Source organism: Dermacentor albipictus, chromosome 2 (assembly GCF_038994185.2).
Source record: "Dermacentor albipictus isolate Rhodes 1998 colony chromosome 2, USDA_Dalb.pri_finalv2, whole genome shotgun sequence".
In the NCBI taxonomy this organism is placed as follows: Eukaryota; Metazoa; Arthropoda; class Arachnida; order Ixodida; family Ixodidae; genus Dermacentor; species Dermacentor albipictus.
The window spans coordinates 68,563,407-68,589,391 of NC_091822.1; the positions used below are offsets into that span (position 1 = coordinate 68,563,407).

The following is a 25,985-nucleotide window of genomic DNA, read 5'->3' on the forward strand; positions in this document are numbered from 1 at the left end:
GGATTTGCAAATATCTATAATAAGATTCTCGGATTCGGCCCAGGTTTCGCGGTCAGTATCCTTCCCACCAAAGCATACGAAATTGGAACGACGGGCCCTGTCCTCGCTGTCGTCTAGCCCATGCACAAGGTCAGACAATTTGTTTGCGTTTTCTTGGACGAGGCACTGGACGTCGTTAACTTGGGCTTTAAGGGGGTCTAGTGAGGCGCATTCTTCTTCAATTTTTGTTAGTCTTGATTTTATCTCCTTAAACGCTTTCTCTTGTTGAGCCAGTCTTGCGTGAATTGATTTCATGTTGTTTAGAAGGGTTGATTGCCCGTTTTTTAGCTCGTCCAATGCCTCAAGCAATTCATTGTGCGAATCTGTCTAGCCTGAGCGGGTGTTAGATCCAGGTCCAGGATCTAGTTCAATGTCCCCACATAGCAACAGAAGGCGAAAAATGACATGTGCGCAGTCGCTTGCAATGGCAATACAACAAAGTGGACTCGGCAGCACTATCAAATCAGCGTAACGTGTGCGCTTCGCAAAAAGAGGGTAAGGATTGTTTACCTGCACGGAATAAAGGCGAGTCATTTTGACGTAACTGTCGTTGGAAGTACTGCGAAGTCCACTGAAGGGGGTGTTGATTCCGGGGGGCTTTATACGTGGTGATGGCGATGAAGATTGGGAAGCTGATAGTTCTGGGAGCACGAAAGGCAAGCTGAATGGCGATTCCGGGTGTGGCCCTGCGGGGCAGGAACGTCGGTCGTTCGGTAGATCGTAGGCCACTGCAGGGCGTTGCGGCTGGAACCGTGCTTCCGCTATGGTGGCAGGATTCCAGGACCGCGAAGTTCCGGCGCTCGGGACAGCAGCACGGCAGGTGTAGGAACCGGGCGTCCATGAACAGGCAAGGAAGAGCAGCTGCACGAAATAAAGGCGAGTCATTTTGACGTGACTGTCTTTGGAAGTACTGCCGAGTCCACTGTCCAACAGTGGGCTGGGATCTGTTCCTGTGGGCCAAGGATGTCGGGTACGCCCGCTGCTAGGCTCGGAATTCATGTACGGGGCACACCCGCACGCCAGCAGCACGGCCCCGCGCCCCGGATGCCGTCGCCATAGTATACACGGTGATGCGGGTACCAGCGCTAACTCTGGAACCTTCAGCGAGTCAGGTGTAAAAGCCGACTCGCTTGACCTGCAGAGCAGATTTTCGACGATCGTCGAATCTGCTCGCCGCTGTCGCTGTGCTTGAGTTAAAAATTTAAGTGGTTTTTACCTGCCAAAATCCCGATTTGATCATGAGGTATACCGTAATAGGGGACTACGGAAATTCGGGCTCTATGTGGTTCTTTAACATGCACCTAAATCTAAGTACACTATACTGTCCGAGTACGACTTGTTTTGCAACACTTCGCTCTGCTTGCAACGTGCCGCACGAGACAGATTGTCCGCGCCACGAAATAAATCATGTAATAAAATCACGAAATAAAATTATGTAAAGAGCTGCAATAAAATTCAGCGCGAGGGAGTATCGTAATAGTCGTTCAAATTTTTGCTTCCTTGTTTATTTATTCACTAATTCCAAAGCGTTACATGGCTCATAAGGTGGAAAAATCGGAGTCCGGCGTTGGCGTAACTACACGGTGGTACGAAAGGGCTACGAACCCTCAACCTTTGATGGCAGTCGAACACACGTCCTCTGCTATTAAGGCGACTATAGTGAAGGCACAGTTAATTACGTAAAAGTTAATTAAGGCAGCAGAACTGAAGATCTTTAGCCGGAGTCGAACTCACGACATTTGGTGCTAATTGAGGCGAAGCTAATCAACATACAGTGAATTCAGCCAAAGTTAATTAAGGCACTCGCACCCACGAACTTTGGTGAGACTTGAACCCTCATCCTTTGGTGGAATTGGAGCCCCCGTCCATTGGTGGCAATGGAACACACGACCTCTCGTGTTCATTAAGGTACAACTACTAAGATATAGTCATTAAGGCATTGAGCCCATGACTTCTCATGCGAGTCAGACCCACCACCTGTGATGTTAAGACATAATTATTTAATGCATTTGAACCCTCGACATTTGGTATTAATTAGCACAAAGATAATTAAAGCACAGTTATTTCAGATATAGTTACTTAAGATACTCAGACCCAGGACCTCTACTGAGAGCCGTACGCTCGACCTCACGTGGCAGTTGAGCCCACTACTTTTGGTGATAGTAAGGTGAAGGTAATTGGTTCTGCAGGCGTGAGTATTTTTCTGAGTATTTTGCGAAGGCCGGCACAAATTACAGATATCCGCGCACCTGTGTCGACGAGGGACTTCACTGGGACTCCACCCAACTCCACGTCTAATATAATTCCGAGGCCAGGCAATGTGATCAGAGGATATGCAAGCCGGGTAGGCCGGGTCGTTGATGCAGCGTCACCTCCAGGAGCTGCACCGACTACATTTTCTGTGGCACGAACGCGAGGGAAGAATAACGGCAGGCCTGCGGTGAACGAGACTGAAGACTTTGGGGCAATGGTGACCAGCTGGTTCGGAACGTCGTAATTATGTTGTCGGTATTCGTAGATGAATGACGCACAAAGAAACGGGGAACACATTGATCTGGATGGTCGGATGAGGAGCTCCACCTAGATGACCAACCACTGCGGCAATGACGAGCTATATGCCCAACACGTGAGCAATTGAAACAAATCTGCCTATTGTCCGACGGCGAGTTGGAACAACACCACCTAGATAGCACAAGGCCTGTTCACTACGCTCCATGACGTCATGCTACTTGGCCCGAAATCTCTATTGCCAAGGCTGGCGTGACGAAAGCGGCGTCGTCAAAGTCACGGTTGCTTACTCGGGAGCATCCCCATTAGATTCTATGGCAGTCGGGCCAGGTAGCATGACGTCATGGATAGGAGTGCACAGGCCTTGTGCTATCTAGGTGGTGTTGGTTGGAACCGCTTAAAACGGCGAAGCAGTGGTTGGCCGGGGCCGGTCCTGACTGACAGTGGCATCGCGAATGGGGCAAGGAGACAGGAGACCTAAGTTTGCTCTCTTGTCTGACAACGGCCTGTATAGGCGATACAGAACTTGGGTTGTCTCGGCAATGCTGACGAGGAACGGCGAGAGACATGGCTTCGAACTCGGGACGAATTAACCGCGTCAAATGTTCTTGTGCAGACAGATGATTTCCACGTGGGCGTTCTTCACACGAAGACGTCAAAGTTGCATTTGGTAACACCTTGATGTGCTGCGTAATGCGGCGACTCTTCTCCAGTTCGAAAGTGCAGCACTCTTCGTTGATCGCTTCTACCGACTCATAATTCTTGCAGATAAGCAGATTGAATGCGTCAGCTGCTATGCCCTTCAGGATGTGGCCATCTTGTCGGTCTCGTTCATGTCCTTGTAAGCTTTACGACAGAGCGCGAGGACATCTTGAATATATGCCACGTAAGATTCTGTTGACGTTTGCGCACGGCTCGATAGATCCTTCTTCGCCGCCAGCTGACGGCCAAAGAGCTTTCCAAAGAGGTCTAGAAGCTTCTGCTTACAGACGTCTCAAGGCATTATGTCGTGTTCGTGTGTCTCGCACTATGCTAGCGCAGTGTCTCGGAGGTAGAATATCATATTCTCTTCCATTAACGTTCGGTACCACTGATTATTTTATTATTTTCGTTTACACGCTCGTACCAGGAAATCCAGTCTTTAATATCCGAACAATCAATACCATAGAAGGTCCCTGGGTCTCGCGGCTGGCACAACACGACGGAGCTGAGAGTCTGCGGCACTGGAGGTGGGCGGTTGGTCATTGCGGCACTTCGGCTATCGATCATCGTGTCAGGGCTCACGCAGGGACAGCTGCGGAGCTCCGCGTTAGTACCCCACACCTCCACCAAAATGAGGCGTGGCGGAGATAAGCACGAATGTTGTTTATTTAAGGGTGCTGAAGCACCAGCTGGCCCTAGAACATGGCCGCTGAAACGCCCTAACAACAATGCTCCTTTGTCATCGTCTCTTGTTTGTACGGCCTGTTCTGCATCACGACAATATTATCAACGCCGACTCGGAGGCCAACATTTTAGGGATCCATCGGTGTCGTCATGTTAGAAATCTTGTATTTTGTGTTGACTGATATTGAAGGCATAACCACCGCCCCGGTACACATGGTAGAAGTGGTGGAACCAACAGTCTGTACCTTGTTTTGTCGGAAGTAGGAAGCATGCAGGTAGTTCCCCCGCAGGGGCGTCTGCGTGAGCAGGCGTTTGGTGTGTTGCGACACCACGGACCCGAGCACATGAGGGTTGGACCCTCCCGCGTGTAGCCGTGCGCGGCTTAGCCGTGTCTGGGGAAGAGGGGATCCTGGGGGTTGAGCTGAGGCTGGGTGTTTGGACCTTTAAGGCCCCCCGGCGGAGGCAACACACCCCTTTGGCCTCTGCTTCACATAGACAACACCCCCGGACTGACCCACCCGGGGGAAATCGGTAGTTGCCTTTTCCTGTCTCTCTCTCCCTACAACCTTCGTCTTTTCCTTACTTTCCACCTTTCCTGTCTCCTTCTCATTTCTTTATTACTTCCGACCTTCCTGGCAGCAAGGGTTAACCTTGTGTGAGTAGCCAACCTTGGTTATATCATATTGGGTTATAGCGGCAACGTACAGCTGGCGTTAGCAGGCCCTGTTTTTCAGACCCTGCAGCGTCCCCTTGTTGGACTCCATGGTGGATGGCTGGCGTTGCTGCCGAAAACTACACGTCCACACATGGCTACTTCCTTCCCTCCACTACTTGATCGCCCTCACAAAAGAGGGCGCACCGATGAAGTCTTTCAATTTTTTGGCCGCCAAAAAGAATCGTTCCCGCGTTTCCATGTTATTCATTCCGCAAAACCAGATAAACCAGTAAGAACTATCTCACCCTTCCTTGTTCCGAAGTCATTAACTGAAGCCTTTGGTCCTGGATATAAGGCGTCGAGGATGGCAAGCGGTGATCTCCTCTTGGAGCTCCGCGATCAAAAACAATATGAAAAATTGTCAACATTAGTGTCATTTGGGGAAACCCAAATAATTATAACCCCGCACCGCACGATGAACACCACCCGTGGTGTTGTCTCTGATGATGACTTGATGGAGCTCACTGAGACTGAACTCTTGGAGGGCTTCAGTGACCAGAATGTTGTAAATGTTAAACGAATTAAGATGAGGCGAGATGGAAAAGAGATCAAGACGAAACACCTGATACTCACTTTCGCCTCAAGTGTCCTTCCCGAGTCCATCGAGGCTGCTTATATCAAACTTCGTGTTCGGCCATACGTTCCCAATCCTCTCAGATGCTTTAAGTGCCAACGTTTCAGCCACAGTTCACAGAACTGTCGAGGCCGGCTGACTTGTGCCAAGTGTAGTGACAATGAACATTCCTCCGAAACGTGCCAGAACACTCCACATTGTGTCAACTGTGATGGCGAGCATGCCGCATACTCACGCGCCTGCCCGTCCTGGAAAAGAGAAAAGGAAATCGCTAACATCAAAGTCAAGGAAAACATATCTTTTAAGGAGGCACGTAGGCGGGTGTCATACCTGTCTAAGAGCAGCTTTGCCGATGTGGCGCGTAAGGGGGCAGCGTCACAACGGCGTCCGGCACCTGTCCGACCCACAAACAGTGAGTCGGCAGTTACACCGTCTGCCCCCACGGTGGTTGCAGCTAGCGCTGCTCCGCCAACCGAGCAGAAGGGACCTTCTACCCCGAAGTTGGGCGCAGCTGAGGCTGCTCCAACCACCCCGGCCCCTTCCAGCGCTGGCAACAGCCGGCGCAGCCAAATTCCCCAGGGAGCCCCATTGACCTCCGGGCCGGTGGGCGCAGCGGTCTTGCCCTCCAAGGCGGGACTCTCCCTGATAACTTCTCGCTCGCAAGAGCACGTGTCCGGCGCCTCACAAGAGGCAATGGACACAACACCTATCCTCAAGGCGCCCCAAGCGCCTAAGGAGCGGCGAGGATCCCTCGAACGCTCCAGAAAGGGCAGAACTCCCGTTACAGGGCCTCGAAAGGGCTCTGTAATTTAATCTCTGTAATTTTGATAATCACTACTTCTGTACACACAGCACCTACTGACCTCCAATATGGATACACAAATAATTCAATGGAACATCAGAGGTCTTCTTAGTAACCTTGATGATCTGCAAGAGCTTATCCAAAAACACAATCCACTAGTGCTGTGTCTACAGGAAACACACCTAAAACCACAACATTCAAACTTTCTCCGGCCGTATATTAAGTTTCGCAAAGATCGCGATGATGCTGTCGTATCATCAGGCGGCGTTGCCATTTTGATTCATAAAAGTGTTTCCTGTCAGCGTTTACAGCTACAAACGCCCCTTGAAGCAGTGGCGGTTCGAACTGTTCTTCTGGATAAACTCGTCACCATTTGCTCGATCTACGTACCCCCACACTACAAATTAAACAAACATGAATTTCAGTCATTTATAGACGAGTTGCCAGAACCCTATGTTGTTCTGGGCGATTTCAATGCGCACAGCTCCCTGTGGGGCGACTCTCGTACAGACGTGCGAGGTCGTCTTGTTGAACACTTCCTTTTTTCTTCAGGTGCGTGCTTGCTGAATAAGAAGGAACCCACATATTACTCCCTAGCAAACAGAACCTTTTCTTCAATAGATCTTACCATAGTTTCCCCGTCCATACTGCCCGAACTCGAATGGGAAGTCACGAACAATCCTTACGGGAGCGACCACTTCCCTATACTGATAAGAACATCTAAAGAAAACGAATATCCTCCGCAAACTCCTAGGTGAAAGATAGACACAGCTGACTGGGAGAAATTTCGAACTCTCACTAACATCTCATGGGCCGACATGTCTTCTCTAGAAATTGATGCTGCTGTGGAGTATCTTACATTATTCATAATAGATGCCGCATCAAAATGCATATCCGAAGCGAGTGGTCTGGCATGCAGACGACGTGTACCGTGGTGGAACAGCGAATGTAGGATCGCCCGTAAGAATCAGAACAAGGCGTGGGGGTTGCTACGCGCTTCTCCCACTGCAGAGAATCTTATGAACTTTAAGAAAACTAAATCCCAAGGCAGGCGAACCCGCCGACAGGCCAGAAGAGAAAGCTGGCACAAGTTCTTATCGCGTAATAACTCGTTTAGGGATGAGTCCAAAGCCTGGAACAGAGTTAATAGGATTAGAGGGCGGGAAACACATTCACTCCCCCTGGTAAACACACAGGGCGATACACTGCAAGACCAGGCAGACTCACTTGGGGAATATTTTGAGAGCGTTTCAAGTCAAACAAATTATACACAATCCTTCCTCAAATACAAACAAACAGAAGAACGTAAGCCATTAACAAGAAAAGGTCGAGAGAATGAGCCTTACAACCGTCCTTTTTGTATTGCCGAATTGAGAGCTGCCTTGAGCGCTTGCAACAGCTCCGCACCAGGATCTGATAGAATCATGTATGAAATGCTCAAACACTTACACAATGACACGCAGGTTACACTACTCACACTTTTCAACACCATTTGGGATGCAGGGTGCCTTCCAGCTGCATGGAAGGAAGCCATTGTGATCCCTGTTTTGAAAGAAGGCAAGGACCCTTCCTCAGTGGCAAGTTACCGCCCGATAGCCCTCACAAGTTGCATTTGTAAGGTGTTCGAAAAAATGATAAATCGGCGACTCATCTTTTTCCTTGAACAGAGCAAAATTCTTGATCCTTATCAGTGCGGCTTCCGAGAAGGACGCTCCACAACTGACCACCTTGTACGTGTAGAAGCAAATATCCGGGACGCATTTGTGCACAAACAATTCTTCTTATCCATATTCCTCGATATGGAGAAGGCGTACGATACGACGTGGCGTTACGGAATCTTAAGAGACTTGTCAGAAATGGGCATCCACGGTAATATGTATAATATAATAGAAAGCTATCTGTCAAATCGTACCTTCCGAGTAAAAGTCGGCAATGCACTTTCACGCCCTTTTACGCAAGAAAGGGGTGTACCCCAAGGAGGCGTGCTCAGCTGCACGCTCTTTATCGTGAAGATGAACACGCTTCGTGCTTCATTACCACCCGCCATCTTTTACTCTGTCTACGTTGACGACACTCAAATAGCTTTCAAATCTTGTAACCTCGCAGTCTGCGAGAGACAGGTACAGCATGGCCTGAACAAAGTCTCAGTGTGGGCAGACAAGAATGGATTTAAGATCAATCCTAACAAAAGCTCTTGCGTTCTTTTTACAAGAAAAAGAGGCCTGGTTCCGGATCCTTCCTTAGAACTGTGTGGACAACGAATACCTATCAGCAAAGAGCACAAATTCCTAGGTATCATACTTGACTACAGACTCACTTTCGTCTCCCACATTAAACATCTTAAAGAAAAATGTCTGAAAACAATGAATATAATGAAACTTCTATCCCAGACTACGTGGGGTAGTGACAGAAAGTGTTTAATGAATCTATATAAAAGCCTCATTCGATCGCGACTAGACTATGGTGCCGTGATTTATCACTCTGCCGCCCCGAGCGCACTAAAGATGCTAGACCCAGTGCACCATCTAGGAATCCGACTGGCCACTGGTGCTTTCAGAGCGAGTCCCATACAAAGTCTATATGTAGAATCAAATGAATGGTCTCTCCACCTACAGAGATTATACATTAGCTTTTCGTATTTCCTTAAAATACGCTCCAATCCTGAACATCCATGTTTTCATAACGTTACCGATATGACGTGCGCTACACTTTTCAGCAATCGTCCCTCCATAAGACAGCCTTTCTCGCTGCGTGTGAAGGAGCTTAGCGAGGAAATGCATGTCCCACTCCTCGAGCATCGATTAATGCACCTAACCAAGCTCTTACCTCCTTGGGAGTGGCAGGTGATACAGTGTGACATATCCTTTATAAAAGTTACAAAGCACGCTCCTGAGGCCGAAATCCGAATGCATTTCCTAGAGCTCCAGCACAAGCACTCATGCGCAGAGTTTTACACAGATGCTTCGAAGTCAAATGCCGGGGTATCTTATGCAGCCGTCGGCCCATCGGTTTGGGAATCCGATGTACTGCATTCGGAAACAAGTATCTTTACGGCCGAGGCCTATGCATTACTCTCTGCTGTAAAGCACGTAAGAAAATCGAAACTTCCAAAAGCAGCGATCTATACAGACTCTCTCAGCGTCGTGAAGGCCTTAATGTCACTCAGCAAACATAAAAATCCCGTATTTAATCAACTATATTCGGTCTTGTGCAAAGCGTACTCAACTAACCAGAACATCATAATATGCTGGGTCCCTGGCCATAGGGGAATCAAAGGTAACGTTCTGGCGGACGAGATGGCCACGTCAATCACATTGCAAGCTGTTAACCCTACCGTTGCAGTGCCTGTCACAGATCTGAGGCCTTTCTTGCGAAGGAGGCTGCGAGATCACTGGCAACACATGTGGGATGCGGAAACGGATAATAATCTCCACCTGATAAAACCACAGTTAGGATTTTGGCCGTCTACTACAAAATCGCGCCGAACGGATGTCCTATTCTGTCGTCTCAGAATAGGACACACGTTTGGCACCCATAATTTCCTACTCACCGGAAGTGAGCCTCCAGCCTGTGGGAGATGCGGAGAGAGGCTGACCGTCCTCCATGTCCTCCTGGAGTGTCGGAAAGCCGAATCTGACAGAAAGAAACATTTTCCGTTAGCATACCGGCAGCATATTCCCCTTCATCCTGTAATGTTACTCGGCCCAGAACCACTCTTCGACACTAACGCAGTCCTAAGTTATCTGAAAGATGTTGTGTTGCATGTTGTTAGCCCAACATGTTCGTAGCGTCTGCTCTCTTCAGAGGATGGCGCTGCGATAGTTTTTTCGTGTAGCACGTGCCTCTAGGCCCTTGTGTTTCAAGGGCTCTGGCGAGGCAACAGTGCTCCAGGCATTTTTACCATCTCATATATTTTCTATTCTGCATCATTCTTTTGCGATGGATTTTAATGTTCGTAGTATTCGTCATCTGTCATCGCCATAATTTTATAACAAGTTAATTTTACGCACTTTACAGCGAATATTTTTAGGCCACTTTACAGCCAAGTTACATGTTCCATAATACATCGTCAACATTACCACTTGTAATGGCGCTCTTTGGCCAAACCTGGCCCTTGCGCCACAAAAAACCACACATCATCATCATCATCATCATCATGCAGGTAGTTCACAGTTGCTTCACTGGTGAGTGATTCTTTGGATGCCTTTATACTACGTCGGAGAGGCGTCCTGCAGTAATCGTAGGTGCCACAAGGCTGATGACCGACACCCTGAGGGTGTGAAACCCGCTTAAGAACTGATGCGGAAAGTGCTGATGACGGTGGAGAATAACGCCTGCAGTCGTCATTCGGGCGCACAAACACGATGGTATAAATCAATCCCCGAAACATGACGAAAATCCACACTCAGCGCATCTGTGGCAATAGTCTTGGCTAAAGTGCGCTGTCTAGAGCTACGACAATTGTTCTAGCTATGCAAGCGCACCGCGGAATGCCGATGATAACGCGGCAGGCCTCTTGCAGGCTCTGAAGTGCTCAGTAATTTGACTTGCAGGTATTGGACTGCAAGGAATGGGGTAGAGGGGAAATTCAATGAAACGCGCCTTGTACAGCTTTAGCGTGAAGCTCACTGGTGATGCCCATCTCTTACCTGCACAGAATTTGACAGCGTGAACCGAAATTCTACAGAACCCAATTTAAACTGCGGGTCAGAATGAAAAGCGGAGCAGAACGTTTGCCGTAGGTGGCGAGGCACTACTAAGAGCCATTTGCGGCCGTCATTGTGGTAGTTGCGGTGGTATAAAAGTCCGTCCCGGATTGTGAAATGCTGCGCCTGTCGGCACAGCGCTCGATGTGCCGAAGTTGCCGGAGGATTTGACAAAAGTCGAACATCATGACGATCCATGGGTATTTTTGTTGCTCCGATGCCATGTCCAGGATGTCAAGTAGTGAGATTTGGATACGGCGCGATGTTTAGCAGGATCAGGAAGAATGCCTTGTTTGGAGACAACGTGGCCTAATATAGTCAGTTTTCGAGCTGCAAACCAGCACTTTAAGTTAAGCTGGAGACCAGCATTCCGGAGACAGGTCAAAACTTGATGTAAACGTCGAAGATGGGTCAGGAGAAATCAGGAGAAAAGACGACAACGTCGTCGAGGTAGCAGAGGCAAGTATGCCACTTCAGGCCGCGTAGGATGCCGTCCATCATGCGTTCGAAGGTGGCGGGCGCGTTGCACAGACCGAACGGCATTACAGTGAATTCATACAAGCCGTCTGGTGTTACAAACGCGGTTTTCGAACAGTCAGCGTCAGCCATGGGCACCTGCCAGTAGCCAGAGCGGAGATCTAAGGAGGAAAAAAACTGCGCTCCTTGGAAACGGTCAAGTGCGTCGTCGATACGTGGCAACGGGTATACATCCTTCCGGGTAATCTTCTTAAGCCTTCGATAATCGACGCAAAATCGTACGGTGCCGTCTTTCTTTATAGCTAGGATGACTGGTGATGCCCAAGGACTACTAGAATGCTGGACGACACCGCGATTGAGCATATCGTTCACCTGGTCATTGATAACGCGTCTTTCAGTCACCGATACTCGTTAGGGACGCTGTCGAATTGGTGCATAGCTCCCAGTGTCGATAGTGTGTGAAACAGTCACAGTCAAACAGCCGAGTGGTGTTGCTTGGCAGTCAAAGACGAAGAGAAGCCTCGGAGCAAGCGAAGAAGTTCGTCGCGCTGCGTCGTCGTAAGATCACTGGCAATAGCTGGCGTAAAGGAACGCGGCAGTGACTGAGGAGGCGATGCCTCGAGAGCAGCAAGATAAGTGGAGTCGTCCATCGTGTCAAATATTGAAGATGTGGTCAGTGGCTCTACTCTGCCAAGGCTTTCACGGCGGCGTAACGTAACTGGTTTAGCCGATGGATTGGATAGGCACATGAGAGAGGCGCCAGCTTTGAACTCGAGGACGTTGAATGGCAGTGGTAGTGAACGGCGGTGAACTAAGAATTCGGACGGAGCGAAGAATACTGTGCCGTCATCTACAGATTCGCAAGAGATACTGACAAGAGTGGAAGACCAGGCAGGTATAACGGTGTCGTCTGAAACAGCGACTTTGCGACAATGGTCCTTATGGTTAGTGATAATATCGGTCGAAAACTGAAACAGCTCGATTTCAGCGCGGGCGCAGTCCATGATCGCATGATGTGGGGAGAGAAAGTCCCAACCTAATATGATGTCGTGTGAACACGCTGTCAACACGATGAATTCTATATTATACAGGACCTCCTGAATTACGACGCGAGCAGTGCAAGCGCTGGATGGCTCGACGTGCTGACATTACCGGCACGGTTACTCGCCGCACGCAGTTGGCCGTTCCCGGGCTGCAGTGAGGCGTTCGTGTTGTCCACTTCTCCTGTGTCCGTGTCCCCACGCCTTACCCCTCCTTTACATTAAGAACGGATTTCTATATGCCTGTAACTCCGTCATAGTGGAGGCTATGCTCGGTCGCTCGGCTCAGCAGGCTCCGTAATCGGCATTTCATCGCTACTCATCATACGTCACGCTTTTGTGCTAGTGTGCTATGACGTCAATATTTTGATTCTTCCGCTGTGACGTCAGAACTGCCGCGCTAGCGATGGGTCTCGACCACGACAAGGAGCTTTTAATTACTTTTTGGGGGTGAATCAAAATTATTTTGAAATATTTGCAGCATCCAGTACCTCATTGTGGGTGTCCTTGCATACGGAAGCAGCCTACAACATGCTTTCTTTAGCCACAAAATTTGGTGTCCCAACCCGTTTAATGCCTGCTTCACCGCTGCCGCGGCTCAGTACGGCATTGTACTATCTTCGGGATCTTATGCGGTAGCTCCGCGAGTTCCTTGGACCTGTGACCTTCTACCCGGTTCTGTACCTCAGTGCGCGGCTATTTTGCACCCTCTACGCAGGCTATTAGGAACTGCGGAGGGAATAGCGGGAGCTCTTACTTGGACTGACGAAGAATGCAACGCTTTCCATCAAGTCAAGGAGGCTTTGGCAAACGTTGCTTCGATTGTGTATTCGCAGTCAAGCGTACCTCTGTGCATCATTATCAATGCCTGAAACGTGCCCTACGACGCAGTTCTACAGCAGCTGAGCAATGGAGTCTTGTGCCTGGCAACTTAGTTCTCGTGAAAGCTGACCCTTTCAGAAGAGCGCTACAGCACTTACGACCGAGAGCTGCTTGCCATTTATGCCGCCATCCTGCATTTTCGTCGCTATCTGGGAGGCGTGGATTGCTTTGTGCTTACCACAAACGTCCCACGTACACCTAGAGTCTCCCGACTTAGGACTGAGGAACGCACAGCATCCACGAACTGCGTCACATGTAACAATGATAGGCTGAGATACGCGCTAAGAAGTGGGTAGACCCGAGGAATGCTTGGCATAGAAAGACGGGTCGGTAACCGCGAAGATGGACATGTCTTAGTTTCGAGCGTTGAAAATGGCAACGCTATAGGCTGCTTCTGTCGCCTAGCGCTTTCGTTTCTGATTTGCTAACTTCAGTTTCAGTTCTACGAAAAGTTCCGCATGCAAACAAAAGTGGAAAGGGCCTAAAGTTCGCTCTTGTTCTGTGTGTATATCGTTTGATGTTTCGCAATAGGGCTGAGGATTCACCAGTATTGCACAACACTCAATTTATCTATCGGACATAGAACGAGCAATGTGCATTGTATGGCTGAAATGTGGGGCAGGTTAGCCAGACGCACGAAGGAAACACCCAGGGACACTTCTATGCTAACAACACGGCACATGGGACTGCTACGGAAAGTTAAGTTTGTTCTTTTCTCCTTGAAGTCGAGCAAAGCCTCTTCAAGGTGATTATCGGCGTTGAAGAAGAATGAGGAAGGTTGGAAGCAAAAAAACTTGAAAATATATTGCAACGAAAATATTTGCATAGTCAAATGCAGAGTTAGCAAAAGAACACTGATTCAAAACACACAAGTAAACAGCGCCTTACTCTTCTATTTTTCTTAAGTTAGAGCCTAGGACAACTGTCACTACATACGACCCACCAAGTCTCAGTCTTCTACCACTAAGTGGTTACGGCTCAGACTAGCGTTGCGTCGCAGGGAATCTTACTGGTACATCAGGTTTAGTTAATGATTACGGGCTCTATAACGTAAAACTATTCCATTATGTTTTTATTTCAATCCCCTGACGTCAAACTCGCGTAACCGCCAACGTAAGCACCGGGCAGTCATCCCCAGGGTTGTCTGAACAGACCAATGAAATGCTCTCCTTGTTCATAGGAGGTCACTTTTGTTTGCCTGAAAAATGAATAACATTGCCTACACTGAGCGGCTTCTCTTATCTAATTGGCTGAGGAGAGGCGAGGAGCACGCTGAAGTGCAGAGGAATTCGACAGGGCCGAGCCACTGCGCTAAAAGTCGATAACCGAATGAAGAAGGTGGCGCCGGCGCCGGCTATTGGTCCGTTTTTCCTTACTTTGCTTGCGGTGGCTGGGCGAGAATCCCTACGGCATGCAAAGGAAGCCTAAGAATGACGCTAAAACGGATCCTCATCAAAGACGAGTTGACAGATTGAGGTCGTAAACCTGCCGAAAGTTCCCGAAAATGTTACACGGCCACGCAAGCAGTTTTATTCTAAGCAAATAAATCCATGCTCTCCGGCAGGTGCGAGTAGCCAGCGCCTGAGCGACCGGCGGCAGCCATCTTTTGTTCCTTTCGGAACGGGGCAGCCTGCGGCTATTCAGAAGGAAAATTAATTTCGTTCGGCATATCAACGCATCTTTAATGCGTACACGTCACTTTGAGGCCATGAGCTTTTGCGGTTTTATGACGTCGCGTGACAGGCAGGTGAAATGGCTGCAGTTCGAAAACTTTTGACGAATAGCTGGGGGCTAATGGCAAAATTGCGTCGACTCAGAAATAACTATTTTTCTTTTTTCGGTGAAATCATGCATAATCAGTGTGTCATAATCAATGCATATCAGATGGGGAGCTATTGCGGTTTTCGCGACGTCGCGTGACAGACAGGTGAAGTAGGGATGGTCCAAAAAAGTTTTTGGACAATTGCAGAGGGCTGATTACAGAATTCGAATAGTTTTACGTTATAGCACCCTACAGCCTATAGACTCGTCTCAATTGTTATAGATAAAAGAGACAATTAAAAGGGCGGTAGGACCGTTAGCCCATCCCACAGAAGCAGTTGTCAATGAGAGTTGAAAGTCCGCTTAAGCCGTAACCCAAAGGGTTGGCCTTACTCTCAAAAGTAAATGCATCGGAAAACAACCCTGTTTTCCCTCTTCTAACAGCTTCGTCTCCCCCTCCTATTTCCAAGTGGTCAGTGGTGGCCTCAGCAAACACGCCAAGCACGCACGATTTATTGAGGCTATCTCGAACCTCAGCGGCGTTTCTAGCCAGCAGGAGGCTCGGGTGCTGGTGTCCCAACACCGCGTACCGCAGCACCCTTTAATTTTTTTCCTCGTGCAAAAATAATGACCGTTGGCGGCTTGCAGACTCGATGTTCTTAAGACGACGTTCTCCGAACGCGATCTCCGCATGCGCACCGCGCCTCTATCTACGGCGCGCACTGCAAGTTGCAACTCGACACCAAGCGGGCTCTCCTCAGCGCTCAAAACAAGATACACGTTGCTGCCGCCCGGATGCGTAGGGATGGTGGTGGTGGTGGTAAACATCTATTTCACTTATTTACAGAGAGAGTTGAGGACGACCTTAAGAGCCGGCCCCTTACAAAATCCAGGAGGGGTCCCTAGTCCGTGTCTCCTGAGGCCTCCGTGGTGGCTCGGGCCCTGGGCACGAGAGCTGTTTGGCTCTCTAAGCTAGAGCAGCCAAGGAGGGCAGCCTCCCACCTCTCTCGTGTGGGTGGCGGGAAAGATGAGGGTAAGCTGGGTTAGAGGGGCAAGCACACACCATGTGGAAAACGTCCTTGAACGCGTAACCACAGAGTGGGCACTCCCCAGAGAAAGCAGGGTTAAAGTACTGTAGTACTGCCGGGCACAGTACCATGTTAGTATAGAGAAGGAGGAACCAGCGCTCCTCTGCCTTGGTCAAAGCTTTAGCGGGGGGTTTAAAGCGACCGTGAGTGGATAGGTAGAGCTGAGTGATTACGCGGAAAGCAATGTACAGATTTGGTTCTAGATCCTGAGACGGTGGGTGTGGAAGCGACGCCCGGTGGTGGAGCGCGCGGGCTGAGGCATCAGCGGCCTCCTTTCCTTCTAAACCCGTATGTGCTGGAGTCCAGATGACTATACGCGTCTCAGGATGGTCCCGGTACTCGCCTTCTCGTAAGATGTTGGCGGCGCGGCTGGCTATTCGCCTTTTTTCGAACTTTCGGCAGGCACGCTGGGAGTCGGTGACGATGACTCTGCAGTCAGGATCTGCTGCGACGAGTGCTGTGGCGACTTCCTCCGCATGTGTTATGCTTGGGGCACGGAAAGTGAGGCCCTTAACGTGTTCGTTTTGCCGGGAGTGGGCCCCCGCTCTGTACGCGTAACACTTGGACAACATTGCTAGGTCCCTCTAAACCTCGGCGGCGTCTCTAACCTGCAGGGGACTCGGGAGCAGGCACCACAACAACGCGTACAGCCGTCCTACTCGAGGCTTCTCTGCGTGGACCTATTATGACCACCGGAGGAATGCCAACCCAGTGCGCGTAAAACCGCGTTCCCCGAATCCGTTCTCCGCATCCGCACGGCGTGCCGCGGCTCTTCATGCGACACCACGTGGGCCGTCCGACCGCTAAAAAACAGAAACGGTTGCTGCCCGGACGCGCTGGGGAGTGGACGCCTCCCTATTTCTGAAACACATGGGCAACTCGCGGCACTGCGAAAGTACATACAAAACAATCATGCAGCCCTACACCGTCCACTCTGTATGTTCGAGAGATGAGCGGCCTAACACGGAAGATATGTAACAAACGTGGGCTCTAGCTCTGCACAGCGACAGTCGCACTGAGGCATTCACAGTTCCTGGTTGGGAGATCAGGCGTCGTGGCGGTGGCTAGGCGTGCTTGGCTTCCGACGGCGGTGAGCGCTGTCGGGTTGTCGACTTGCTACGCACGAATAGTCAGGACTTGGCCCGAGCTCAGGAACACAGCTCTGGCGTGTAGCCTGGTTCAACTTGGACATTGGTGGCTAGGCTTAGGTTCAGCGGACGCAGCGCGAGAACGTAGCGCATGTTCCGGAGCGTTAGCGCTGAAACGTCGCCCGAACATGGCAGCACAGCAGCAGTGGTGAGAGCCTGGGTGACCGCCAGCTCAGCAGGATCTGCAACGATGGTCGAAGCCGGGGTGAGGCCTGGTTCGTAGTACAAGACCGGGCTGTCGGAACGTGGCCCGGCGTTCGATCGGCTCATGATACACGCCTTTGGGTCTGGTTCCGTCAACTGTTGAGCCCCGCCACAAGAGCTGACATATCGTGGCACGCGCACCAGTCAGACGCGCGCTCGCACTCCGGCGCCGCACACGAAACACAAGCACTGAAATCCCGCGCATTCCGCTTATGGTCCCTGTGCACCGAGCAAAAGCCTCTAAGTGCCGTCCTCTTATCACAGCATCTATGTCGCCGCCATTTATATTGAATTATTGTCTGTATTAAATTTACAGTTCTTAGTCGCTCATGTTTTTATACTGACGCCCCTGACACTCACCTTTGCGTGCTGAAAGCCATAGGACGGCAAAACACTCATGGGCTGACACACTCAGACTCAGACTAGATACTATATTGTTGGGAGTGAGTTCGAGTAAACTCTGCTGATTACAATTCTCGGGCGCCTGGGTCAGAGTGCGGCCGGTTGAGCAGAACTTTAGTGAGTAGGAGTCCTAATGAGCCCGGCTGAGTAGAATTCGCTGTGTCTGACCCTGTGTGAAGCCCTAAGAAAAAAATTGGAGCACCATCTCCCCACTGGAGAACTCTCATCTAGTGGGTAACATTTTTTGCAATAATTCCATATGAAGTCTATACTGTTCCCTTGAGACCAGGACTACCATATTTTAAGAGATAAGCAACACCAAAAACCTCACGCACACTCTGAGGGACTCCCCTCCTTCGTAAGGGGTTCCGGTTGTTCTAGTGCCTTTTCTCTCGTATAAGGGACCCGCCGACGCCCGCGTCTGCGTTCCAGCGCGTTTTGTTCAGAAGCTTCTCTATTTTGCAAACATTATTTTATGACTGCTTGCGTCTTCCGCACGTACCATGCCTGCGCTGGCTGTCACCTCCATTCTAACTGCGATTCTGTAAGCGCTGCGTATTGTCCATGGATGTCAAGTGCGCCGGTTGCGCATAGAGAAATTTTTAACAATAGTTTGGGCTTTCCCCGCAGGGGCGTCTGCGTCAGCAGGCGTTTGGTGTGTTGCGCCACCACGTACCCGAGCACACGAGGGTTGGACCCTCCCGCGTGTCGCCGTGCGCGGCTTAGCCGTGTCTGGGGGAAAGGGGATCCTGGTGGTTGAGCCGAAGCTGGGTGTTTGGACCTTTAAGGCCCCCCGCCGGAGGCAACACACCTCTTCGGCCTCGGCTTCACATAGATGGCACCCCCGGACTGACCCACCCGGGGGAAATCGGCAGTCGCCTTTTCCTGTCTCTCTCTTCTCAAACCTTAGTCTTTATCTCTCACTTTACATCTTTCCTGTCTTCTTCTCTCTTCCATTTACTTCCTTTCTCCACGGCGGCAAGGGTTAACCTTGTGTGGATATCCTACCTTGGGTACACCATATTGGGTTATAGTGATGCCGTACGGCTGGCGTCGTGCAGGCTTGCAGGCGTCGTGCAGGCGCCCACCACGGAGCCCCTCTTTGGGCTCCGTGGTGGGCGGTCGGCGCTGTTGCCGAACATACACCTTTTCCTATGGCAGCGCAAGCCTCTGTTGTTTATGATCGGCGTTTGAAGAGATGCCGCACCGAAGTACCATTTCAATTTTCCTTTCAAAGCAACGCCTCAACATTTCCAAAGTACTATGTAGTGCATAGTGAAAGCAACATTCCGGTAATGAAACTCTCTCCTTTCCTGGTGGCGAAGTGTCTGAAAGACAAAATCGGACCAACATACAAAGCATCCAAAATGTCTAGCGGGGATCTCTTCCTAGAACTGAATAACAAAGATCAAGCAGATAAGCTCTCTGAACTTACCAGTATTGGCGAAGCGACAGTAACTGTTTCAGCCCACAGAACACTTAATACAAGCAGGGGAGTAATATCTGAAGAAGACCTTATTGGTTTAAACGACGAGGAACTGCTGGAAGGTTTCCAGGAACAAAATGTCACCAAAGTACAAAGAATAGTAATCCGAAGAAACGATCAAGAAATCCCCACTAAACATGTTATACTCACCTTCGCAACAAGCGTAATGCCTACTTCACTCGATGCAGGTTATGTCAAAGTCAATGTGAGACCGTATATCCCGAATCCCAGACGGTGTTTTAAGTGCCAAAGATTTGGACATGCTTCACATGCATGCTGAGGACAAACAAGTTGTGCTAAATGCAGCTCCAACGACTACCAATCAGAGAATTCCACTTCTTCGCCACATTGTGTTAACTGCAAGGGAGTTCACCCCTTGCTGGAAAAAAGAAAAACAAGTCATTGCACTAACTGTTAAAGAAAAAATCTCGTTCTCCGAAGCCAGAAAAAGACTGTCGTACCTTCCCCGAAGAAGTTATGCCGAAGTGACGCAGGCGGGGGCAGCGTCACAGAGGCCTCCGGAGTCCTCCGAGCCCACGCGCAGTGGTGCCGCAGTGACTCCTCCCGCCCCCGTGGTGGAAGCAGTCAGTACTGCTCCAACCTCTTCGACGGCCCTGCAGACACCAGCCCCGCAGGGCCCTAAAATCAAACGAACCGCATGGCCCGAGGCACGTGTCTCGGCGCCTAACTCTCGGTCCTCCAGCGCCTCAGAGAGAGCGATGGAAGTCGACACAAAAACTCCGGTGTCATTGACACCGTAGGACAGGCGCTCTCTCGAGCGCGGTAAGAGGGACAAAATCCCAATAACAACTCAAAATCATCATCATCATCATCATCATCAGCCTGGTTACGCCCACTACAGGGCAAAGGCCTCTCCCATATTTCTCCAGCAACCCCGGTCATGTACTAATTGTGGCCATGCCGTCCCTGCAAATTTCTTAATCTCATCCGCCCACCTAACTTTCTGCCGTCCCCTGCTACGCTTCCCTTCCCTTGGGATCCAGTCTTTAACCCTTAATGACCATTGGTTATCTTCCCTCCTCATTACATGTCCTGCCCATGTCCATTTCTTTTTCTTGATTTCAACTAAGATGTCATTAACTCGCGTTTGTTCCCTCACCCAATCTGCTCTTTTCTTATCCCTTAACGTTACACCTATCATTCTTCTTTCCATAGCTCGTTGCGTCGTCCTCAATTTGAGTATAACCCTTTTCGTAAGCCTCCAGGTTTCTGCCCCGTAGGTGAGTACTGGTAAGACACAGCTAATGTACACTTTTCTCTTGAGGGATAATGGCAACCTGCTGTTCATAATCTGAGAATGCCTGCCAAACGCACCCCAGCCCATTCTTATTCTTCTGATTACTTCTGATTACTTCTTTGATTACAACTCAAAATAAGAAAGCGTTAACCTAAAGGTTATCGCTCATTTGTATTAGCCTTTTTAGATCCATGTCACTTATACCACACCTCTTTATTTTTCCGTAATGCTATTTCTTATCTTTCCATTTTAATATGGCTTTTAGTATCCACTGGAATTGTAGAGGGCTTTTACACAACTTATGTGACATTAAAGACATATTAATAAACTTCTCTCCTGTAGCCCTGTGCTTACAGGAAACAAACCTAGGCGAAAAACACAAAAACATTTTGAAAGGTTTTACTGTTGTACGGCGCGACCGTACTCAGGCGAACCGGCTGTCAGGTGGTGTAGCCATTGTCCTGCCAGTTGGTATAGCAGCCAGAGAAGTTCCCATTAACACTCACATAGAAGCCGTTGCTGTCACCGTTTTAGCTCACAAAACCATCACCATTTGCTCAGTATACATTCCGCCGCATTTACATTTTACCGTAAGAGACCTAGAGTTAATTTTAAACCAGCTACCCGAACCATTTTTATTAGCCGGTGATTTTAATTCACATAACACGTTGCGGGGTAGTCAACCAACTGACACCAGGGGTCAAACGCTTGAAGATTTTATTCTAACAAATAACATATGCCTTTTAAACACCGGTGCGGCAACTTACTACTCCCCAAGCACAGGCGCTATGAGTTGCTTAGATCTGGCACTATGCTCTCCATCTCTCTTTGACGATTTCCAATGGAGTGTTATTGACAACCCCTACGGTAGTGACCGTATGCCTGCTATTATTAAAAAAAATCTCCTTCTCCTACCATACCATTAAGACCACCCCGTTAGAAACTCCACCTAGCAGACTGGCCTGTCTTTAGTGAAAAGGCCAGTCTGGATAACATATCAGATGAGCTAACCATAGATGAAATGAATGATAAGATCACCGCCTGTATACTTGCTGCAACAGCGGAAACAATCCCACAATCCTCTGGCTTATTAAGAAAAAACCTGAAATCCTGGTGGACGAAGGAATGTACACAAACAAAAAAACAACAAAACAAAGCGTGGGGTATCTTTCGGCGATACCCAACACAAGACAATCTACTCTCCTTCAAAAAAGCAAAAGCGAAAGCCAGGTACACACGCAGACAAGCCGAAAGACAGTCCTGAAAAAATTACGTCTCGTCTATAAATAGTTCAATAACATCCAAACGAATGTGGGATCAGGTTCGCAAGTTTAGAGGCGACTACGCTTCTTACACTATCCCCATACTATCACCTCCAGGCACGCAAACAAATATAGACGAACAAGCAGACATATTAGGACAACACTTCCATAATATATCAAGCTCGGTAAACTATTCAGCTGAATTTCTAAAACATAAGCAATAAGCAGGAAAACTAAAGCTTCCGACCACAGGAAGTTCAGAAAGACCGTATAATGCCGCTTTAACACTAGCGGAAATCAATATAGTACTAACAACTGACAAGAAAACAGCACCCGGTCCGGACAGAGTACATTACGCGATGCTCAGTTCAGTTCAGTTTATTTCTTTAATAAGGAGGAGACATACATGTTTACATAAGTATACAGAAGGAGGTCCCAGAGCATGTGGCTGAAAGGGGACCTCCTGACAGAAAATATATACATTAAAGAAAATACAAGGCATAAAACAGCAATACAGTAGTCACAGTGATGAAGAATATTCAAAGTATAAGTACAAACTGTAAAGTAACATGAAGTCAATAGCTAGTCGTACAAATAAAACAGTAGTTTAGGGCATTCGCAACATAACAAACCAAAATACTTATAAAGGCTATAAATGAGAGAATAAGAAAACTAAAGAAAAAAGAAAAAAACCGGCAAGGAAATGAGCAGGAGTGAGGTGAATAGCTTAGATATGTGGATTATTTTGGCTATCTAGTAGGAAAGTGAATAATGTTTTCTTGAAGGAACTCAAAGAAGAAGAGTCCTTGACATTTAATGGGAGGCTGTTCCAAGTGGATACTGCTGCGAAGTATCCAGATTGTTTTCCATAATTAGTATGTATTAGTGGTAATAAGAAATTGTTGTTAGCTGCAAACCTTGTGCGGTTCAAGTTAACCAAAGTAGCCGTAGAAAATATATTTACTGGAGAAGAATTACGTATTACCTTAAATAACGTTATGGCTAATTTATATTTAACAATATTTTTTACTGAAAGTATTCTGTGGTTGAAAAGCATATCAGAAGCACTGCAGTTGAATGAGCTGAATGACAATATCCGGATGGCTTGATTCTGCAAATGCTGTAGTGGTGCTATATGAGTTGGATATGTGTTACCCCATGCTGTAATGCAATAATTAAGATGGCTGTGAATAAAAGAATAATACAAGGTCAGCAATGTTGGTTTGCTAAAATAATATCTAGATTTAAGTAAAATTCTAATACCGGGAGAAATTTTGCGCTTTAAATAGGCGATATGCTTCGTAAATTTTAAGTTTGAGTCAAGAATTATTCCAAGAAATGAGCATTCATTAACTGCACTGATGTTAAGAGAGTTTAGGTTGACAGTGGGAATGAACTCTGGTGTCCTGTGATTCGAATGAAAAAGCATAAAAGACGTTTTGGTAGGATTTATGCTTAGCGAGTTAAGCTGGCACCACGTTAAAATATTTTTCAGATCAGTGTTTAGCTTAATAGTCAGGGAAGTTAGTGAACGATCGGTAGCAAGTAATGTAGTGTCATCGGCGTAAAGAAAGGCCTCAGTTTCTGTTAAACAACCGGGTAAATCATTTATATAAAGCAGGAATAGTAGCGGGCCAAGTACAGACCCCTGCGGAACCCCTTTATTGGTTATTCTGAAATTAGAAAGTGAGGAACTAAAATACACAGCTTGTTGTCTATCTGTTAGGTAACTTTTTATAAGTGCTAATGCTGGGCCATCGATGCCTACTGCTCGTAGTTTAGTAAGTAAGATGACGTGGTTTATTGATTCAAATGCTTTGGATAAGTCGATAAAAATTGATCCTGCGTAGAAACCGGCATCTATAGCGCCTTTTATTTTATCCGTGAAAGAAAGTATAGCACAATCAGTCGAGGATCCTACCCTGAAGCCGAATTGATTTGGCGAAAGAATGTTAAATTTTGAGAAGTACTTAGTTAAGCGTTTTTCAAGACCTTTTTCGATAATCTTGCTACAGAAAGGAAGAATTGCAATAGGGCGATAATTAGAAATGTAGGAGCGGTCACCCTTTTTAAATACTGGAATAATTTTTGCTTTTTTCAGTTGACTAGGAAATACTCCAGTCTTAAAGATTAAATTGATAACATGTGATAACGGGCGAGCGATAAGATGAGCTACTAATTTAATATTAATAGAGCTGATTTCGTCCAGACCTGCTCCTGTAACCTTTAAATCTTGTATGATATTAATTATTTCATCTGGGCCAGTTGGAAATAGGTACAATGATTGTAAGCATCGTTGAAATGATAGTTGATTATCAGTGGTATGATCAGAGGAATGGTCACAAAAGAACTCATTAAATGCGTTCGCGATTTCATCTGCTTGTTCATACGTGCCGTCTGATGAATGAAGCGTATTTATTGGTTTAGCCTTATGGCTTCGGTTCAAGAAGGAATTTATTACATTCCACTACCGTTTTGTATCTGTGCCGGCTTCAGCTATTCTTAATTCATAATATTTTCTTTTGGCTACCCTGAGCTCATCTATCTCCTAATGCAGTTGAATCCTTGCTTCGTTTTTTTAATAAAATCTGGGAAACGGGAAAAATGCCGAAAGAGTGGAAGAAAGCTATCATAATTCCGTTCTTGAAAGCTGGAAAACCTCCCACAACAGCAACCAGTTATAGACCCATAGCACTCACAAGTTGCCTTGCAAAGTCCTATGAAGCCATCATCAACATAAGACTGACATACCTCCTTGAAACAGAGAACATGCTAGATAACCATCAGTGTGGATACAAGAAAGGTTGCTCCACAGCAGATCACCTAGTCCGGCTCGAAGACGAAATACGTGCGGCCTTTCTACACAAACAATATTGTCTCACTGTTTTCTTTGATTTAGAAAAGGCCTACGACACAACTTGGAGGTTTGGTATCTTAAGGGACTTAGCAGATTTAGGAATCCGAGGTAAAATGCTCAAATGTCTAGCCGATTTCATGTCGGATCGAACATTCCAGGTGCGGTTAGGAACGACGCTGTCACGTATATTCATCCAGGAAAATGGAGTGCCACAAGGATGCGTACTAAGTACAACACTCTGTTAACAGTCATCCCCCCCTCTGTTATGCACTCCATATATGTGGATGATCTGCAAATAGCGTGCCACGCCTCAACCTTACAAACATGTGAAAGACAGCTCCAGATAACAATAAATAAACTAACCGAGTGTGCTGAGAAAAATGGCTTCCGCTTCTCTACTCAAAAAACCGTTACAGTGCTATTCTCGCAAAAACGAGGATTGTACTTAGACCCGCTTCTAAAATTGAATAATGTCGCACTGCCGGTAAAACAGGAATATAAATTCTTGGGAGTAATCTTTGATAAAAAACTAAACTTCCTAGCCCACATTAAAACACTAAAAATAAAGCATTGAATATCCTAAAAGTTCTGTCTCATAAGCACTGGGGTTCCGACCGAACCTGTCTTTTACGTATTTACCGGTCTCTTGTGCGTAGCCTTTTAGACTACGGCTCCGTGGTTTACGGCTCAGCCAGGCAGTCCTACGTCCAACTCCTTGATCCAGTACATAACCTTGGATTGCGACTGGCAAGTGGTGCCTACAGAACGTCACCCATTCAAAGTTTATATGTTGAGTGTAACGAACCATCATTACAGCAGCGCAGAGCATTATTAACATTCTCTTACCTTCTCAGAATTCAGTCATCACCGCAACACATATGCTACAACTTCGTCACACAGTGCAACTCACGCTTACACTACACAAATATACCAAACATGATTAGACCACTACTCCTGCGGTATGAGAAATACTGTCAGGATTATGACATCCCCCACGAAGTCCTCCAGGTCGCCAAGAAACCACAACGGTTGGCGCCATGGTACAATTTCACGCAGTTGTGCGACGGGACATTAACACATTTAAAGAAAAGAAACACTCCACACGAACACATCATGCAAGAATTCCGTGCTCTTCAAGACAAGTATCAAAATCACATGGAAATCTACACGGATGGCTCCAAAACAAAAGAACACGTGGGTGTAGGGGCCGTAACAGAAAATTGGGAAACAAGTGTCCGTCTACCAACACATGCTTCTGTTTTCACTGCTGAAGTTTATGCTGTATGGGTTGCAGTTAAAAAGATTGTCACTGGCAAGCACAAAAACACAGTCATATACACCTATTCCTTAAGTACACTGAAAGCTCTACATCTGAAATCTGAGTGTGAAC

At 47.8% G+C, this 25,985-nt stretch overlaps 1 protein-coding gene across 1 annotated transcript in view; it reads left to right on the plus strand.

The window, feature by feature from the left end:
• The first annotated feature begins 693 nt into the window (after window positions 1–693).
• LOC135903177 (3-beta-hydroxysteroid sulfotransferase-like) overlaps window positions 694–25,985 on the plus strand; it is a 34,851-nt gene continuing 9,559 nt past the window's right edge. The window contains exon 1 of the mRNA XM_065433579.2: window positions 694–915. The gene's annotated coding sequence lies outside the window, so the exon portion shown is untranslated. The remainder of the gene's footprint in view (window positions 916–25,985) is intronic.